General features: G+C 37.5%; 1 protein-coding gene across 1 annotated transcript in view; it reads right to left on the bottom strand.

The window, feature by feature from the left end:
- The window catches only part of LOC120429640 (alpha-mannosidase 2), a 118,081-nt gene that overhangs the window by 83,182 nt on the left and 19,276 nt on the right, over positions 1–15,623 (bottom strand). Inside the window, exon 2 of the mRNA XM_052706218.1 lies at positions 9,466–9,479. The gene's annotated coding sequence lies outside the window, so the exon portion shown is untranslated. The remainder of the gene's footprint in view (positions 1–9,465; positions 9,480–15,623) is intronic.

The raw sequence follows: 15,623 nt of genomic DNA, 5'->3' as shown, positions 1-15,623 counted from the left end.
GTTCCGTGTAAAGAGTATGATAGTATTAAGAGTATTCACTTCTCTCTGTATTAAGTATTGAAATAACTGTGCGTGAGTGTTTTGTGTGTTAACAGAAATTCCTTCCCATAGCATCGGTGATCGGATGGGTTTATATTAATGAAGTTCTCCCCATAGCAACGTAGTTCGAGAGGCATCGAAAAACCAATACCTTATCCTACTAACAGAAAGATCATATCATTGGATGAAATGCTATGGATTCGACGGTCTCATGTGGTGTCGTCAGGAATGGAACGACTCCATGTCTGATGAGTCTGTAAATTCAAGTATTGGACGAACATTCCTGTCTTTGATGAACTGCAAGTTTCTTGAAAAGGCGTCGGTATTGACGAATGAAGTAGGAATTTTCAGGGGTTGAACAGTGAATGGATGATTGGCTCCCACTCATCATGTTAGATTTATTATTTAATTTCAGCTGATCTGTAAATAACGGAGATGAAACTCATTTGGAAGTCAACCATGCTCATGTTCATGATCAATTTTATAATGTTTTAAACTAACCATACTTTCTTTCCAACATTTTTCAAACAGAATACATTTTTCAAAACCTTTTCTAAGTTTTTGAACACACAACAGCGTTATAAATTCCAAATCTATGCCAAAAACCGCAAACGCATCGATAACGAATTTCATCCGAGCTTTCAACAGGGACTAAAAACGCGCAAAGATAAAGTTTGGCTGACCAGCGGATCTGTTTTCCGCCATTTACCAAAAGCATGTTTTTGGCACAGGAAATTTTTTCCCCCTATCCAGTTTCGCATATCTTTCCGATATCCCACGGTTTGTATCACACCGCCACCGGATGGACCCGACGGCAAAGCCGCACTGCCATTACTCGCAAGCGACCACAAAAAAGTACCCGGCCAAATGCATTTTGCAGTACTTTCGAATTGGTTTAAATCTAAATTTGAGCTGACTTTTATAGCCCAATGGTCCGTGTGTGGACCGCCGTTTAGTGCCTGGGATCGGCCATTAAAATCAATTTGGTAAGAATCGTTGTCTTTTTTTTTTGTGAATTCCCAACAAGTTGTAAGGACGCGATCCCGTGGATTTTAAAGCTGATTTCTATTCATGACAGCGGACAGCGAGCTCAGGGACAACCGAGCATGACAGCGAATGAGAAAGAAAACATCACTTTGTTTGTCACGTCGGTTGGGGTAAACCCCTTTGGGGTTCTTTTTTTTTGTTGAGTGGTAAACTCCGGGAAATCTTCTTATCCGCAAACAACGTTCGTGCTTGGGTCTGGTTGGGGTTAGACTGGTTGAAAAATTCAATTAAAATTCTGTCTATTTTCACACGTACTTTATGGAGCTGTCACGATGGTGTGCGCGTTACATGACAGATTTGTGTCGTCATCGGACCCGACATCCCTCTGTAGGTTTTGCTACATTCCGTCACAACTTTGAGGGGCTGGAAAACTTTCTAGAAACACTTTTACGGTAAAGTGTAATAGTGTAAGAAACATTGTTGTTCGTACAAATAACTTTAAGTTTTTCAAGCAAAACTCAGGCACTTTGTGTCGTCATTTCAATTAAACTAAACGAATATTCAATACAGATAATAAAAAATGAATCCATCTGTTTTGCGTAAATTGCGTAAAAAACACAACAAACGCACTAAATCAGCCGGGATCATCTCCACACAGCCCTCCACACGGTTGCAAATAAATTACCCATCTCTAGCGTGAAAAACGACAAGCTGGGCGGCAGAATTAAAATTGAAAATCACATCAATTTCCAGCCACTGGAACCAACCAGTCAGCCAGCTCGATTGCCGCTTTCAACTCGACGAAAAGCTGCTTCTTCTCGTTTATTCATGGATTGATGGCTTTTTGCTGCTTTTCCTGCTTGCCTCTTGTTGGTTGCCCAAATTTTCCCCCAGCTCCTTCGAGTTCCACCGGGGGGAACCGGAAACGAAAATGGATGTACACGGGCATTCCGGAACAAGATAGAACTCTCTCTCTCTCTCTCCCCTTCCGACCAGAGGGTAACTTCGACGGGCAATCACGGCACATCCCGAGAAAGGGAAAAAGAGCAGGCAAGAAGAAGGACGTGTTTTCCCTAACCACCCACAACATTCAGCCCTCGGAAGTGGGAGTAGAATAAAAAAATATCGCCATGGTGAAAGTCGAAACCAAAATACCTTGGCAAAACATCTCCAGCCAAAAGGAGCTTCAGTTGATTGGCAAACCGGGATAAAATAAGCAGCTGGCAGAAACAGACGGCAGCGTTCTATTCCGTTTTGCTCAATTAGGCTTTGATTTATTTCCACATGTGAATACAACGAATCGTAAGTCTGGATTCGGTTTCATCTCTAGTGGGGCTGGGCGTACTGATAGGGGAATTTCGATTTCTTGGAGAGGAGGGTGTCTTCAGCGTCAGATTCAGATTTGTTTAGAACGATCAAGGTATATGGAATTTAATTTAAATTTTCTAGATATATGGACACAAATCATTTTTTTTGTTAAGCCTGTTCTTGTCTCTTTAGAAACACCTTCGATCTTAACACGAAATTTAAAAAAAATCTTTAAAATGCTATTTCTAAAAAAAATTTGATTTATTGGTTTTCTGGTGAAAGGTAGATAGATGGAAGATGAACAAATCTGCAATTTAAAAAAAATGGATAATCTCTTCTAGACATGTGGAGATTCAATCTTTTAAATCTTTTTTAAGTGTGAGATTATATCTTACAAATTATAGCATTTTTGTATAACCCAATCTCACCCCCCCAGAATCAATGCCACCGCTGTTAACGGTACATCAACAATGGAGAATTGCTTGCTCACTTTTATTTGAGCTATTTCATGAACCACGTGGACAGCCTCTTTGACAACAAATTTCTATCTCCTCTCGGTTTCACGCTACAAATCACAGAAAAATAGGGGTTGGAAAAGCTGCTCCTTTTGGCTCACTCATTCAAATGAGCGGCTTTTTAGAACGGCTCTTTCGCTCTTTTTCAAAATTAGGAAATAAAGGCTTTTTAAAGAATGGGGCGATGTTGTATGCCATTTTATTGGACTTTTTTTTAATTATTTGAAAAAAAAATTAACCTAAAACGAGAAGATTCTCTTAAAAATCATAGGTCCTGGCGTCCTTCATGTTAAGATTTTTACTTGAACATACACGTTCAAATAATTGGATGAGGAGAGCACCCAAACTTATTTGTAGGATATTTGAGAAAATTCTTCAGCAATTCCCCACGAAAACTGCAGAATTTGAAATACGCAACTTTTGGTACCCTAACATGTATAGCTCATCGATGAAATGTTCAAGTTGTCGCAGTTTAAGTGAAAAAAGTCGATTTTTTGCCGTTTTCGTCATTTTCCCATTTTTGCGCGTGGCGTGCCGACAAACCCAGTTTTTATTTAAAAAAAATCGTATCTCAGAAAATTGAAAACATAACTTCACCATTTTTTGATATGTTTTGTAAAATTTTCCGAGTAATCAGGTACAAATATTTCCAGACATAGGCTCTTTGGTCCCGAGACCTTCAAAACAGCATTTTAAGTTTTCATACGACCTTTTCAAATGTTACGCTAGATTTTTGAAACTTTTTGCTTTTTTCCCAAATAGCCAAACTAATCACCTTTCTTTTGCGTCTAATACAGTTAAAATCGGATTAAATGGCGCGGAGATATGATTTTTTGAAAAATGTGGTTTTTGCGAAAATCGACGAAAATGGGCGTTTTTCGGACCACCCTAACACGGCGTAGGTCACCCTAATGGCCAAACAAATAAATATGGGTCTAATTATTTTGGCCAAGGAACCCCCAGAAAAATGTTGAGCCCGATCGGAGAACTTTTTTTTCGAATCATGCTGTTACGAAATTGTGTTTATTTTTGCTAAAATTTAATAAATCCTGATATTTAGTTTTGAGAAAACATGCTGCGGTTTCAACATTATAATTCAATCGATAAACGTTATAAATGCTAAAGTTCAATCGGGCAAGAGGTTTTATTTTTCTAACCCAGCAAAGACGTTCTAGCAGGATTCTTACAGAGTTCTCACAGAGCTGGATATTCTTACAGCATTCTAGCAGAAATGTTCTTCCGTTCTAGCAGGATTCGGGCAGAACCAGTTATGCTAGAAAAATTTCGTGACTGGGAAAATGTCCAAAATGTTCCTATGCTCAAAGGAGAATGGGCGGATTTGGTCCAAGGATGTACACGAACGAGACCAACTTTTTTTTCGAAAGATCTCGCCGATACATGAAAAACATTCTTCTGGACCAACTCTTTAAACCCCGGGGTTCAAAAGTTATAAGCTTTTGAAATAGGATCATTTTGGATAAAAATGCACAAAAAATCGATTTTTTTTGCTATTTCTAAAATCATTCATAAAATTTCTATTTTATTATGGATTTTGATCATCTTGACTTCATTCGACGGGTATCAGCAAAAACTATGAGTTCTGGTATGTCTCATAGACATACATGACTCTGGGTTCCAGATCGTTGCTCGTTGCTAACTGTGCCCAACCAAACAATTGCGTAAAATGTCGATAATAACTCAGCGCAACTTCCAAAACTGAGCCCATGTCCGACGTGATCCCTTCGGTGTGCTGGCTCGCTGTTACATTGCACTACCGCCGAAACTAGAACACCAATTTTCAGCGCAAAACTGTTAACAACTTTCCCATCCTCTACCTGGTAATGTCCCCTCTCCCCCCCTCCCTCCACGAAACAAAACAACATCGCACAGGACACGTGCACGAAACAACTCTCCGGAAAAAGCCAGGATTATGGGCGCTTGTTAAAAATTTAGTTACATCATCCAAAGATTGGCCACCACCGGTGTGGCACAAAACAGTCAGTTGAGGGAAGCTAGGCTTTGGAATTTTCCTCGATACCTGATCTATTCATTCCATGCTTCACCGAAGATTGATAAGCTAATTTAAATTAGTTTCGGTTCAACTCCTTTTCTAATCATGCTAATCCAGTTATCCGGTTTGATTAGTGTGTGGTTGTGCGTCTGTTAAATCGTTATGATGTACCATTTAGGTAACGTCAAGGCCTTTCTGATATCCTGATGCACAGTATATAATATTTGGTTATTTGCACTTCAATGCAAATATGAAATCATTCAACTTTACAAGCTGCTCAAGTGAAGTAATAAATTGTATATTTAATTCAACTAAAACCTTTGAACATCTCAAATCCATTACAATATTTTGCAGGGTACCAAACACACGACACTCACATCCATGTGTTCTTTCCTGTACCGGAAGTCCGGAAGCCCAACCAGCAGAGGCCACAAAGCCACATACGAACAACCACTTTCCGCTCACGTCGAAGCGATTTGTGATATGTCTATGTGGTCGTGTAAACTTGTTTGTGTGTTTGTGAGACTAGGTGCTGAGCAGGGAACGCTCGCTGGTTTGAAATGAGTGAGGCATGTCAACAATGAAAATCCCAATTACAAATATGAAATTCACACACACACACTCGGAAAACTTGGAGAAGAAAGGGTGATGTTTTGAACTAACACTTTAGTGGTTGTACGTGGAATTTGAGTCGTGTTCGTGATATCACTAAAGTGTATGAAGCAGTAAGTTTGGATAATTTCCGAAATTTTATATCCAGCTTCTTTTGATTGCTGAAAAGGTAGAGCGTTCAACTTCTCATCCCAGGAAAAAAAATCCTAGAATTTCCAGAAAAAAATCCTCGTTTTCTGGGAAATTTGTAAACTTTCAATGCTTCTTTCATTTGCTTAACTTTTTGGCACCAACTTTTTGAAAATGTATTGGAATAAAAATGAAACAATAAAGAACTAAATTTGAATTAATTCAATTTAAATTATTGTTGTTATTGTATTAAACAGCTATTCTGAAAAATAACATAGTTATAGATGTTAGACTAGGTTGATTTTAGATAACTTTAATGTTTAAAGCATTCAAGTCATTGAATAGCTCTTGCTTAATTGTTGGGAAAGAAAGAGAAACACGATGATCGGTAACCTTTTTTTAAAGAATAATTGGTGTTATATCATTAAAAAAAAGGTATGCATATTAATCCTTCCCGCTAAGAGCCAAATCGAGATCCAGACGTTTTTGTTTACCAAGTTATATAAAAAATTGGTATTTGGCATTTGGTTTGGTAGTTATGAAGTTATTTGTTAACGGAGCACATCAACCAGAGGTTTTGCACCAAGATTTTTGTTACAGACTTAAGTATCTTCAAAATTACGGGAACTATCGATATGATTTTTAATTCAGCCCTAAATTACAGTCTAGGAAATAGTATACAACAAAGTTTGACTATATTTACAATTAGTTTGTTGCAGGATTGGGTCTATAAATTTAACTATTTTAGAGTAAGAAGACAACAACTTCCTTGGATGCTGTGCACCCTTAAGCTGAAAATATATAACATAAAGCATACCATAAATGAGGGTCTAGCGAAAAAAAATACTAATTTCCTTGCAAATTTCTCAAAACAGCATCAACAGGATCAACACGTTCACTTAAAGTCAAAGGAGCACGTTCAAAAGAGAAGTGGATCATGGATTCATTCGACTCACTCCCAACCCTTACAATATTAGTATTTCAAAGAAAAACCTTAGATCACCTTTTGATTTGTTGTACAGCTAATAAATAAAATCTTATAATTTCATTGCAAAATCGACGCCGTCGTGCTAACTTGTCGTACGTCGCTTTTTGACGTTCCGAGAAAAATGCGTTTCAATGTTTGACCTTGAATAAACAAAAACGAGTGCACGCAATGTAAACAATAACAAACACGTTTTGTGTGGTTGATCATTCTGTGCATTATCCTGAAGTTTGGTTGAATTTGTTTGCTGGAGTCCCGAGTTATAACTGAAAATGTTTACGATAGTCAAGCTCGTGCCTGTGTCAAACGCGTTCTGACCTGAAATCCCTTTGGCCAATTTTCGCACTTACATCAATTTTCAGGCTGTGTCAAGATATCACGACAAGATTGAAACTTCTTTCATCTGAAAAGTGACAAAAATGCACGGAGTTTTTTCGGTTTTAATTGAATATTTCAGGATTGAAAGCGAATTTTGGGGATCTGTGAATGTCAAAAAGTGAGGCATTGTGAGTTGCACAAAATGGCGTTCTTAAACCAAAAATCGACATACGACAAGTTAGCACGACGGCGACGAAATGTTGATCAGAACCTGGGTCAGAACAAATTTCATTAAATTTCAAATTTCCCAGGAATTTTATTGAAAAATTCCCGTTTCCAGGGATTTTTGTAACCCCGGGAAATCGGACGCTAACCTTTTTAGCACTTCTATCGAAAGGAAACTTTTCAAGGCGTCATCCATAAAGTATGTCACGCTCTAGGGGGGAGGGGGGGTCTGAGCAAGTGTGACATTGCGTATTGTAAGTATAGGAAAAGCGTGACAAAGGGAGGAGGGGGGGGGGGGGTAAATTTTGGCTGATTTTAGCGTGGCGTACTTTATGAATGAAGCCCAATACTGTTTTGATAAACACTTTTCATGACGTCAAACGGTGAATTGACTAATCACATGAATACATGAAAAGTTGTTTTTTGCAATTCCGTCGTGAAACAACTTACTTTTCCTGTCATTCTTAAACGACGAAATAGCCTACTTTTCTGTACCAAAAATAACAGAATCGAATAGCAACACTTTTCAAAATAAATGCTGAAAAGTTCTACTTTTCAGCACTGAAATGGGTGCTGAAAAGTTGAACTTTTCAGCACTTGTTTCGAAGAGTAACACCTTTCAACATTTTTTTGATTTAAACGATTTATTGACAAAATACATGAAAATTCGACTTAAAATTTCACTCAATGGGTGTTTTTCGAAATTGCAAAAAATGTTGTATGGAACTCGTTGCAAAACTTGATTTTTTCAGCACTCGTCGTATTTATCCAACTCGGTGAACCTCGTTGGATAAATGTACGACTCATGCTGAAAAAATCCTCTTTTTGCAACTTGTTGCATAAACTACTATTTTGGAATTGCAAAACATTTTTTTCAGCACTCTTTCTGTTTATCAAACTTGGCAGAGCCTCATTCAATAATTCGTTCTTATGTACATTTAGAAAGGAATCCCAGATATCTTTTTACAGGATAGCACAGAAACATCGAAATTTACGACAGTCGTGTTGTAAAATTTTTTGAATTTTTCTCAAAGATATTTTATATTTTTTTAACCATAGTTTTTTTTTGCTTTACAAACAATTCATAACCTGCATTCCCGTGATTGAAAACGTCATCGCTTTGATCTAGTTTACTTTTTCGGTTATCATTCTCCAATTTATTCCCACCCATATAGTGCCCACTCAATCGCTCAACTCACAGCAACTGGCACGCGCGCGTTGCTCACATTTTGCATCGCCTTTGATGGCAACCATGTCCGAGCGCGGAAAATGAAAAGCCCTTTCGCAATCGTATTTCCAAGCGGGGCAAGTGTTGAAATGTGAAAAACTACTCGATCGCAGTGTATTTTGCCATCCGCTCTCTCTCTCGCTTTTTTTTTGCATAAACCTCAATTCGTTTGCGATAGCACGTTTTCCTAGATTGAAAAATAACGAAAATTGATGGTGATATGTGCCTCAAGGACCGGGGCCGATGTTCCGTCTATTTAAAGGGGTGAACATTTTCTGCAGCAAAAGTGTTGGAAGCTCCTGGCGGAGTGGAACACGATTGAGAACGAGAGTCAATTGTCTGAGACACGTGCACGTACATCGAAGAGACGTTGAAGAAAGGATGAGCTTAGTGATGGATATATCTATTGAGAGATAAGATAACTGTCAATGAATTCATGAGCAGAAATATTTATTTAGTTTTTCATTACTTACCAAAATCCAAGATAATTTATTTCGTTGAATTCTATGCATCATTTCTTCGGAGTGCCATTTATTTAGATTTAATTAAAGCTGGACAAAACCAAACATCAAACATGAAATAGCTATTCCGAGAATCGGTCTGAAAGAATTTTTAATTTTCAGCTTTTCCCAAACCCACTTGGCATCATTTTCCGCGAAATAAAAAAATGTCGCAAATTCCTCACTTGACGGTTTACAATACCCTCGGGGTATGGACTTTACAAACAAAAAAAAAAACTCAGAGTTTTTATCCTGGCTGGACTCCCCGTCAAAAGGTAATCAATAAATTGGTGTGCATGTGAATTACTTGCTTTCCCGGGGAAGTGTTGTTGAAACCGTAATCCCCGTATGAAAAAAAAAGATCGGTTGTAGTGCTCGGAGAGCACGTGTGTGCACACGCCGGAGTATGTGTTTGGAAAAAATTAACTGCGACAAAAAGTGCATCCTTTTTTTTGTGCGCCCCACTGCTGTTGTGCAGGATATTGCTTTCAGCTTTGTCACAGCATCGGCGGGCTTCGAGTGTCACACTTCAATAGGAGAGCTGCAGATTGACGCTAGTGATTTTTATTGAATTCGTTTGCCTTCTGGATTAGCTGAGCGATACTTACTTAGGGGTGGATATCTGAAATGGAGAAAAAAAAAGAAAAGAAACATGTCAACATATGTGAATTTAAATTAAGCACATTTTGGTTCAAATGGTTAAAATATATAGCAACATTTTTTTTTGTGGTTATTCAGCAATTCCATTTGAAAAGACCATACACCGATCGGGCTCAAAGTTTGTCTGGGGTTTCCTTGGTCAAATTAATTAGACCCGTATTTTTTTGTTTGGTCGTTAGGGCGACCTACGCCGTGTTAGGGTCGTCCCAAAAACGGGAATTTTCGTCAATTTTTGCAAAAACCACTTTTTTCAAAAATTCATAACTCCGTGCCATTTCAACCGATTTTAGCTGTCTTGGACGCAAATGATTAGCTTGGAAAGGAAAAATAATTTGAGATTTGTAAAAACCAGCTGAACATTTTAAAAAGTCGAATGAAAACATAAAATGGCTATTTCGATTGTTTGAAGGGCAGAAAAAGAAAATAGTTCCACAATGGAGCTGCATAATTTTTTTTTATGCAACTACGTTTTGAAAATCTGTACGAGTCGACTTTTATTTGTATTTTTTAATTTGGATGAAAATTTGTCCATGCATTCCCTATGTTAAAAGAACTTATTTTGCATCATTAGTTTTTCCATACAAATCTCCATACAATTTTGAGGGCTGGACAAACAAAATGGGTACCGTAAACTGGGGTGACTTTGATAGCCCGGGGAGACATTGATAGAAATTTGATTTGGCCACTAATTTTGATACATCCAATGTAACAGTCACATTTTTGCATATATGTTCGATAATAAGCTATCCCTTAATGCTTACATACTCAAAATTCTCAAAAATGTTTAGATATTAATATGACGGGCATTTGAAAAACCTATCAAAGTCACCCCGGGCTATCAAAGTCACCCCAGTTTACGGTATGTAAATGTATCTTGAGAAGGGATTTTCTGATCGATTTGGTGTCTTCGGCAAAGTTGTAGTTCTTAATCATAATTAGGACTTTTCAGATAAAAAAGGAACACGGAAAAAATCCGATTTCTTATTCAACTTTTTATCGCATAAATTTAAATTCCAGAAATACGCACTTTATTTTTTTTAAATTTAACGATAGATATAAAACATTAAACACGAAAAATCCTGCACAGCATATGCGTGATTTCACTTCCCACAATCGACTCTGGGTGGTTGTTGTTTTAAAAATAGAGTATTTTGCCTTAATAACACAAATTTCCCGTTATGAACCTAACAATATGGGTATCAAAATTCATTATTTTGAAGCACCAACTCAAAACTGGTCTCTGGGAATGCTTTGGTGGCCACTGGCCAACCCGGGACAGGTTGCGCAGGATTCCAGCTGGACCTACGGAGTGGTCAATAATTAATCAAACAAAAAACCAGCAAACCAGGAATCAAATATCAACAAATTCATAATCATTCTCATTTATGATCACCAAAACCGTTTTTGGACCGATCTGGCCACTTTGGGACCGATTCCAGGTAACCCGATAAGACCCGGAATATGGCCAACCACGCAGCTATTTTAGAATTATTTTGGTTCTAGCAATATGGGTGTCAAAGTTCAATATTTTCAATATGGATATCATTCATATTGTCCAAAATCAAAACAAACTTAGAACGTAGGAAATGAAAATTCATTAAGGCTTTACCTCCATCGCTTAACATTTCTAGCAGCAATGCTACCAAAAAATATTGTTAATATAAAAACACTTTCAAATTTTAAATCTGAAAAAAATTGTGCGTTTCAGTATTCATCGTTCAAAATCACAGACGCTTGGTTTTTAGCACAACATTCTGACAGTCTCTATAATTTTGATCGAAATTACCACAATTTCTGATACGCCAAGATGACACACAGAATGGTAGCAAAATGCATCCATCATGTCGGCATTCACGTGACGGTTCGGGTCCCTCAATTACCATACACTGGGATCCAATTAGATAGTTGCACAATGTACGTGTATGTATGTATGAAGTATGCATCCACCTTGCCTAGCCCAAGTCCAAGTCCATTTCGGTAATCACGTGCGTGGGCACTGACAAGGTAGCACTTTGGAGGCCGAGCAGTCTGTGATGTTTGCAGGCTACGCCAAAGATGATGACGATGATGACGTTGCACGTGTAGAGAGCTGGAAAGTACGTGTATGAAGTAGTTCTGCACTCTAGTGGGGTGGTTTGTGCATCCAAGCTAACCCTTTTCCCTTAACATCGTCAGTCAGTCAGCCAACGGTTGGCTGGCTTTCGTTTGCGCAATTTGCATACAACATTCTGCTGATGCTGCGTTGCAGGTCCTACGGCCAAAGTCTGTACGGCCGTGGCGCATCATCTCAAAATCGTTAAAAAGAGAGCCCAATGCTAACAAGTCATTCTTTTTTGAAATTTAACATTATGTGTATTTTGTTGATTTTATAGCAGCGTAGCTTGGGTGGCACGTCGGTGAGTATGCTGAAAATTTCTATTTTTGAGCAAAAGTGCCCCTTGAAGCACCATCACCAAAAAGTTGAAATTGTGACAAGGTATCACATCGCTATAAAGTAGACGCCAAGCTCTACTAGAGGCCTCAAGTCCTACATTTTCTAAAGCAAAAAAGCGAAGGATCACCATTTGCAGAATTGGCCCTTTTCCACACACCTTGTTCACGCGCTCTCGCGACTAAAAGTGTGTTTGCTCGGCGGCCAAGAACAGGAACTTTTGATGAAAGCCTCGTCCTGCTCGAATCGCTGCTACTTCTATTTCATAGCTTGTGTCACCCTCTTGTGTTTGCTTACCACATGAGCAAAACTCTTTTATTTTTTTCTTAAGTTTGTTGCTTCCATCTCTTGTCACAGGCCGCATGAAAGAAATTGTGTTGATTTAGTGGGATTGGGGGGAGTGGCGAAAACAGGGTACACGGAGTTTAAGTCAAGTGGATCAAGCTTTTGAGATGCAAATTCAAAATCGATTCATCTGACGGGCTGGCAACAAAATAGCATGTTTTTGCTGATACGTAGCGTGTTTGAGAAATTCAAAAATGTCGGTTAAATACTAAATTTTACTTAAGATGATGTTTAACTGAAATATGAACTTGGAGAAATAGTTGAATATATTATTAAATGATAAACTTCATTAAATTGCCCAAAGCTGTAATGTGACAAATTATGTCCCTCGATTATTATCAAATTAAATCTTGATAATACCAAAAAGGAATCCTGTATACAAATAAAAAGCTAAATTTCAAGTTAGATCACCACAGTCGTTGCCAAATCAAAGAAAAAACAAAAATATAATTTTCATCCTTCATTAGTAGTACCACTCCGTAACCATCTTGCGAAGTCATTTTCCACAGTCGTAAGAAATGAAAGCGATAATGTTCTGTAAATAAATACGCTGTTTGCATGGAAAATTTGAATACGATAACTGCGGGCCATTTTAACGATCTTTTAAGCTCTACTTTTTGCCACCCCCTCTATGTATTGCGATAAACCAAGCTTTCGCGCAACCAACGCGAGAGCTTTTGGTTCAATATTTTTCCAGACCCAGACCAAAAAAAAAAAACAGTTTATTCGAAATACTTATGCTGAGTCGCGTCGTCGTCGTCGTCTCAGCTTCGAAGCTGTGATATAAAAATGCCGTTGAGGGAAATTTTCACTCGACTCACTCTGCCCCGAAAAGTATGCATTAATTTGCAGTTAAGATAGGGACGAACGGAGAATGGATTTGAGGGCTGAGAAAGCGCCTTTTTATAAAACGGGTAGGGCAACGTTCCGAAGTAATCCTCAAAGAAGTGGTGCGAAAAAATCCTGCTTTTAGTAGCAAAGTTTGAACACAACTATTTACACCAAAAAGTGGTCATCCATCAATGTACTGTTTGTGGTTTCCGGAACACCTGTGGTTGTCCACATTGCATCGCATTTAAACTTCCCAGCACCATCGGAAGGCAGACGAAAATATTCAAATCCAAATCGGATTAAATTTTAATTAATTGATGTAAATGTAAGCCACCATGCATTCCTCCACTGTCGAGAGGCAACGAACGAACGTTCTGCTCTCCGGTTTTGGTCTTCTGGCCATGGAAACGGGGAGGATTCGAGGATTTTTGGTTTTCTCGGAACATGAGCGATGGCCAATCGAAACGGAAAGTACTCGTACATGCAGGAGCAGTAGTGCTCTTATGGTTAACCCTTACAGGACCGTTGACAGTCTTCCAAACTCAATTCATTATAACAATCAGGAATAAAAAATTTCGGAAAACATAGGAAATTTGTTTTTGGTAAAAAAAACAAATTTTAAATATTTTTATTTTTTTTATTTTAGTAGTAGAACTACAATCATGACTTCAGCATTTTGTAATGGCTTGAAACCCCTATAAAAACGTGAAATAAAAATTGTTTTAGGTTAATCTAATAACCTAATAAACTAAAATTGATGATATATGCAAACAAAGTGTCTCGAGAGCTGAAAAAAAACTCAAAATAAAGATAAAAGCGTACAATTATTGAGCTCAATGTTTTTGATCAATTGAAGCAAGAACTTGAAAAAATCGTCAACATAGGAAGTCACATTTAAGTTTCTTACAGCAAAATTTCGTGTTTTTTCTAACTTTGCAGGGTTATTTTTTAGAGTGTAGCAATGTTCTAAAAAGTTGTAGAACAGACAATCATACAATTTTGAAAAAATACTGTTTGCGTTCCTCTTTGTTTCGTCGTTCGTGTCTGTCACGGGTGACCATGAACGGCCATGATCAACGACGACCAACTTTTTTAAAACTTTGTTTTTCATAAAATCGCGATAACTCGTGATGGTCACAAGCAAACCCCTTATGTTTACATATCAAAATTTTTGTAATTGTCTCTATAACTTTGTTGAACATTGTTACACTTAAAAATAACCTTGCAAAGTTCGAAAAACACGTTCTAAATGAAAAAATGACCCTTCTGGGTTAATGTAGATTCGAAAAGTATATTAAATTTCCCTTAAAATGACATGTTCCAAAAAAAATACAGTTGAGTAACGAAAAATGGCAGAGTTTTTAAAACTTTTTAAGTGTTTTTTTCGATGAAAAATACGTTTTTTCGGAATTTTGAGTACGCCATCAAATTGAGCGTACAATTTTACATTAAAGTCCCTTTAACCCTCTACAACCTAACCCCGCCTTTAGACGGGCTTCGATCTGAAAAATCGCCAAAAATCTATTTTTCAACCAATTTTTGATCTTTAAAATGCATTGGAAAGAAAAACTCTTAAAATTTTAGAAAATTTTAGGGTTGGAAGTTTTACTTGTTTTATGTGACTTTGCCAATGTTTTTAAAAATGTCATTTTTTCAGGGGTCAACTTTGGCTGTATTTTTTACAAACTTTTCTTATATTTTAAGTAAAAATAAGTATGCAGTAATTTTTGTAGTGTCCCAGACTATGCCTCTACGCATTTGTTTACAATTTAAATGATAATGGTGCCATTCTATAGCAGAAAATGTGAAAAACAAGCAAAAAATTGAAAAAGTGACTGTAAAAACATGAAAAAATTAGATAGGCAAAATGTAATGATAGGAGGTGGTAGAATAGGCCAAATACTACCAAAAACAAACATAAACTAAACAAGGTAAATGAAAATTAAAATACTAAAAATAAAATAAGAAAAACATAAAACAAGAGAAGTGAAGTTTTTCGTAGAACAAAAGTTGATCAAAATGACCTCCTAAACACGGGAAAAATAAAAAAAATCGAAAAAAAATTTGGGCAGTAGAGGGTTAACACCAAATTTCCACAAGCCACGTAGCTTAGTGGTAACGCTTCCGCCTCGTAAGCGGTAGATCGGGGTTCAAATCTCGGCTCGGACCAACACAACTGGGGATCTTTTCCGTTCTGGATTCGATTGCTTAGTAAAGGGAAGGTAGTGTATCATCACAAGCTGGACCTTATCACAACACCTTTGGAACCTATGGAATGTTAACATTGAGTTAAGAAATCGAGCCAAACATTTCATTAGGGCACAAAACCAAAACGTAAACATTCGGGATTATTCCACTATTCCATTCATTAGTACACTCTCTACATGCCCTCCAAGATTCAGATTGATAGCAAACAATTTCCTATTGAAAAAATCACAAACACAAAAGGGCACATAACAATGTTCACTCCAAACTAGACAAAAAGTTCAATTGTGCCCT

This window comes from Culex pipiens, chromosome 1 (genome assembly GCF_016801865.2).
Source record: "Culex pipiens pallens isolate TS chromosome 1, TS_CPP_V2, whole genome shotgun sequence".
NCBI lineage: Eukaryota > Metazoa > Arthropoda > Insecta > Diptera > Culicidae > Culex > Culex pipiens.
This window is presented reverse-complemented; position numbering and strand designations above follow the sequence as displayed.